This window comes from Adiantum capillus-veneris, chromosome 24, assembly GCF_014529385.1.
Source record: "Adiantum capillus-veneris isolate H3 chromosome 24, ASM1452938v2, whole genome shotgun sequence".
Classification (NCBI taxonomy): Eukaryota; Viridiplantae; Streptophyta; class Polypodiopsida; order Polypodiales; family Pteridaceae; genus Adiantum; species Adiantum capillus-veneris.
In genome coordinates, this window is record NC_140954.1 from 48,136,644 (window position 1) to 48,142,675 (window position 6,032).

General features: G+C 36.4%; 1 pseudogene; it reads right to left on the bottom strand.

Annotated features, from left to right (window-relative positions):
* Nucleotides 1-956: 956 nt before the first annotated feature.
* On the bottom strand, nt 957-5,360 carry LOC147426330 (uncharacterized; annotated as a pseudogene).
* Nucleotides 5,361-6,032: the final 672 nt, after the last annotated feature.

Genomic DNA, 6,032 nt, shown 5'->3' on the forward strand with positions numbered 1-6,032 from the left:
GTATTTTAGGTTTAAGCTTTAATGGAAAGCTCGAAAACTCATAAATTATAGGATGACCTTCTAGCTTCCTAAAATGGAAAGCTAGGTACCATAAGAAAAGAGTAATTGTCTAAGCTCGATAGAAGTAGTTCAATTTTTGCTATTAAAGAGTATTTTTAAAGTTTTCAATTTCAAGTTTGTTTGCAAATACGGGATGGGGGAGATAGGGGATAACTTCGCGGAATTGATCTCCGTGTTGTTTGAACCGAAAACTCTACAAGCTTCCATGGAGATGCCCCATGGATGGTAAAGAATTGCAAAAACCCGGGAATCGATAAAACGGGGATAGAACTTAAAAAGTTGGCATTTCCGAAGAGACATTAACCATCAAATACCTATGCCGGCACAAGGAACTTTGGACGCATTTCTATATAGCAAAAAAAATATAATTACTAGGCAACTTACTAGATTGAATACACATATCTAGTAAGAGTGCAAACTAGTAATAATGAGAATACTCCTATATGGTTGTAAGCATAATATTATAGCTATATGGGAGTTTTAAGTAACCATATAGCAATATTTCTTACTAGTTTGACTCGGATTCTCCTATATGGCTGTAGCCATAATATTATAGCTATATGGGAGTTTTAACTAACCATATAGTAAGAAATTCTTCTTTCATCTACATAGTTGTAACCACACAATGCTATCTATGTAGTTGTATTATAATAATTCACATAAATAATCAATTTAACATAACATATACAAAATAGCACATACTTTTTGACTAAAAGAGATAAAGATTAAATAGAAAACTAAAAATGATCACTTTCATATAGATGTCTCTCAAAAATTCTTACAAAGTCCATCATACAACCATTAGTCTTTATCATTAGCTACTTCTACATCCTTCAAAGAAAGAGAGCCAATCTTTTCAAGTCTTACAATCATCATGCCTTCTAATAAAAGCCAAGCTACCAAATCTTCACACATAGTAGAAGAGCTAGTTTCACACGTTTTTCTACAAAAAAAGGAGTTCGTTTTTTTTAAAGCCATGTAAGTAGGCTTCACAAATGGATACACTTCTTCCACTCTTCTAACCCCAAACCATTTCTTCAGAATGGTTTCTTGATCTTCTCTAGTGAGTTTGCGTGCCTACACAATAAAGAGTTAAATTAGAGAATATGGTTGCAATCTTTTCGAGAGTAAGCATAAGATATATTTGTAAGATTGAAAACAAACCTGCACTTCCAAGGTAGCCTTCTCATTAGAAACAAAAACATCTTTCTCAACATCCTAAAAAGAGAGACAAGACACATTACTTTAGATTTATTACCATAGTATAAGTGTTTAGAGCCATCAACAAAAAACAAAACAGCTACCTTTGACTTTTGAATCCTCTTAGCTTTTGACCCTTCTTTTTTTTTTTGAAAGAGTTCAGCAAGCTTAGTTGTAGCCTAAGACATAACCCAAGATTACTTTAATGACATTTATTTAACAAGTTTACAATTAGCATTAGTTTAATAGTATAATTTGAATACCTTCCGTTTTCGAGTACTCTTTCTAGAATGCTCTTCATCGCACCCTTTAGATGCAATTTTTTCAACTTTATTTAACTTATCCGATATCTACCAACACAAAAAACACAACTTGATATTTTTTACATCTCTAAAAATGTTACACAATGGGAAAAAAACATGAACAAAATCTCACTGGCTTCTCGATTGAAGTTTCATGAGACTTATCACCAGCAGACAAAGACATTGAATCCACATCTCCTAGTGCACTAGAAAAGATATTTTCTTTCATAAAATTTTGATACTCCTAAGCCAACATTTTCACATAAATAAATCATCATGTAGATATGAAATGAGAGAGAGCAAAAGAAGTAGCATGATCTTCATATACCTCATATGCAGCCATATGATTTTCATCATTGTCCCAAGATATTTCTGGAATGTATACATCAGGTTCTTTCTGAATACATAAGACATACACAAAACTTTAAAAAATCTTAAAAGATCGGCATTACACTTGTATAAAGAATAGTATATATCAATTACCAGTGTGGATTCTGAGATGTCTTTATCGCCCTCTACCACATCTACAAAGTTCTCATCATAACTTTGCTTGGAAGCATCCTCGTCCTAATAAAAATTACTCAATAAGAAACTTAATATCAAAACTCTTAAAAATCATTCTATACTATTACCTTTGATGATAATTCTTTCTCTTTCTCTACACCATCATTGTAAAGCTCTTGAACATCATGAGTATCCTTAAAAATGTAACATAACTCAAGAATAAGATAAACATCTACATAGCATATGATTTGAAAGCAAAATAAAAAGATAATACAAAAACTTATACCATTATAGCGCCTTTGCAAGACTTTTGTTTGGTCCACTTTCTTTTGGACGCCAATGACTTTATACACCAATTGTAAATGTCGGACTCTTTCCACAAATATTCCACACCATATACTTTCACTGGCTTTAGCTCACCCATCTTCTCTCGGATGATACTCAAAACCATATCTTTACCCTTGCTATTATGTCTCAAATCTGCAATTGGCCCTACCTTTGCAAACCACCCTCGCACCATCCCATAATTTGCACACAACACTCTATACTGACCATGATCCTCTTTTTTAAGAAATTCTCTACCATACAACTTATTGTGCTCTCTATGTTTAGGAGGAGGAGCTCTAAAGACTTGATCATATATGATCGGATCATATGGAAGAGAACTAGTTGAGTTACCAACAACCCTTTTGTTACCCAAAGAGTGATGTTCCCTCCAAGCGTCGAGTAGTTTCACAGTCTCCTCATGAGGAAGTGAAACTAGTTGCTGAAAAATTGACTGTGGAAGATCCATGCGAGCCCTACAAGAGTAGTCGACATATGCAGATAAGATAGACTCCAAAAAGTTTCAATTTGTGCCACTTGAGATATAACTGGAACAATACAAAAAGTTAAGATGAAAATAAATCATAGAGAGAACAATGCTCAACCATATAATAAAATTCAAACCACAAAATCATTTACTTCTCTAATAGCAAAAGCCAAATGTGATCAAGTACTTTATGAATGTCTTTTTCTCATGTCCTTGACTTATGGACATCTCCATAAAATAGGGATCCATCGATCACTTTCTCCAAGATTTCTAACTTTTTTACGCTTTAGTACAATCCAATCTTTGATTAAAAGAACACAAGAATCCCAATCTCTCCATGTGTTTTCCTCCTCATGAACTTTCCATATATGAGGATCACTTGCATCAGATTTCAAAATAGCAAGCTTTGTGATTTTGCTGTCACATTGTACACATCTTACAACAGCATGCTTGAATTGTATTGTACCATTGTTTTCTAAACGGACTTTGACAATGTCATCATGCTCCAACCACAAGGGTACATTCCCACAATTGCCTTCCATTAGTAGCTTAGCCCTCTGCTTTAGGTCCTTAACTTCATATGCAATCAATCTTTGGCTCCTCGGTAATGGCAATGGGATAAATTTATGAAGCAAAGAATAGATAGGCCGCACACTATCCCAAGTAAATGGAAGCGGTGTTTTTTGAAGAATGCTCATTCCAGTCATTGTATCTATGACTAGTTCCTCTGAATAATTGTCTCCTGTAATACATTGTTTGTAGTAAGTTGCACCAAAAAACATCATTGCTTTCCCATCAAGCTGCATGGAGAAGAAAGAGGTTATGCGAGCTTTCCAATGACCTCTCTCCTCAGACAAGGTGTCTAACGCGTCCACCTTTACAACTACATCATTGCCAATCTTGAAAAGTTCTCCTTTATAGAAGACTTTGTCATATGTTTGCACATCACCAAATGAAAAGATTTCATAATCGATGTTCCAAAAGCTCCTTAAGTAGGTAACCTCCTCAGATGTTGGAACCCTATAATTACCCCTCCTCTTTGATATTGCAATACCCTTCATAAGAATGTTATCAGTACAAGATGCTCTCTTGCCATACTTTAAGATGTCGTTCCACAACGATCTTGCCTTTCCAATAGAAGTAACGTTGAATAGTCCATCAAGATGCGAAGTGCAGCACTCAATGGAGGCCCCGATTGCTCAATCAGCTGCAGTAGTTTGACCCAATACACTATGAAATTGTTGTAGGACTCTATCACAAGGTAGCAGGGCATCTTTATCATGTTGGATTGCTTGGAATACTTTTGTGAAAAACATTCTCACATAGAATTGTACAAAAGATGCTTCATCATTTATGCTATTTGTTTTGATAGCAGTGTACGCTTTCACTAAACGTTCGAACATATAGCACCAATATATGTCATGTAGTCCATGCCGCAAAATATCCTCAAGTAGTTCCCCACTTCCAGCTACATGCTCCAAGGGTGATGAGTTTGCTCCTGAGTATTCCTCCTTTCGGATTCTTCAAGATTGCATCAAGGATTTGATAACCTAAATGTTAGTAGCCGACATTCCATGTTCTCGACTGTAGCCATAAAAGCTATGTGCTATGTCCACCAACAAGATTCCTAAAGTTTGCATCGCATGCAGAATACCATCTACGACTCTTAGAATATATGGTAGACACCACTGCATAAACTTTTGATTCTCTTCCGCCTTGAAGGATTCATAATAGACACTTGGTGAGTTTGGCCACCGACCATAGCGAATAGATGCTGGTGCCAATTTTGTAACAGTCAAAGTGGCTTCATCAATATTTTTCTTCACTGAAGAATCTGCATTCTGGAATAAGTGTGCAATATACTTCTTGAAAACATTTAGAGACAAGGTGTGCATTACATCAAAAACCAAGTGAAGAGAGGGGTCAAATTCATATAAGTCAAAGAGTCTCCAAAGTATTGACTCCCCTGATAAACCAGCTTTCTTCCAAATCTCATCCTTCTTAGCAAAAGTACAACACCTCTTTGCCTCAGCTATGGCATGAACCATCTCGTTTGTTGTTCTTGCAACTGGTGGGTATCTGAATTGTAAGCGATTTTCATTGTAAATATACCTCCCTTCTAGTCCAGGCCTATCTCTTGCAAGTGATGCATGTGGCTTATCTCTCCTGCAGAACTCTTGTCCCCCATTTTTGAACAAGCCAATCTTGCATTGGGCCGGATGGTCTCCGGTAACCATCATAACCATAATTCGTATCCTATAGAATTTAGATTCCACCCTCGTATCATCAAAGATGTTTTCTAGTGGATACTCATATAATACATCCACTCCATCAATATACAGTGATTCCAACTCATCCACTAATGGTTTCAGAAATGATCCGAAGACATCGCCGGAAGACTTAATAATCTTTTTGCAGCTTTGTGGAATAAACAAGACTGGCATGATATCCATAGAGTTTTGTTTTCCAGCATTGAGCACCATAATCTCCACAACCCCACAACTTTTTTGTGTGGTTCTTGAAGTTTGAAACCCGTCCCAATGCAACAAGAGAGCTATATTTCTAGGGTCACCCTGATTATGCACACCAACAATCAGAGTAAGTAAGGACATTCAGTGTATATTTTGCTAAGAAAAAGAGGAAGATAGACATCATTACCTTGCACAACCTTTTCTCACATTCGATTTCTTCCTTGCATTCGGAGCAGATAAAAGTGTACACTGCTCGATCAGCATCCCATGCATCTTCAAGTTTTTGAGAGCGTTTGTCAAAGGGAAAAGTCGTGTAAGACTTCTTACATCCAGGTGTAGAGCAAACAACTGGCAGCTCATATGTTGACAATGGGTCCCAAAAGTTCTTCACCCCTTGGAATTTTGTTCCATCCCAAAATTCCTTTATATGCCTTCCCATAGAAAATGCATCTCCCTTACACCATTGATTTTTATGGCGCCACAAACTCAATAGCTCATGACAAAAGGTTCTACTCCTTGTAAGAAGCTTCAGTTGAGGTCCTATTGGAATATAATCAAAAGCAAGCATTGACTTTCTTGGCTTTGTGCATACTCTGCACTTTTCACAACAAGTAATACAGTCACGTTTAAGCTTTTTGGAGTTTGAAGCACCTGAACAGGCACACCTTAGAACCTCTCCTACAA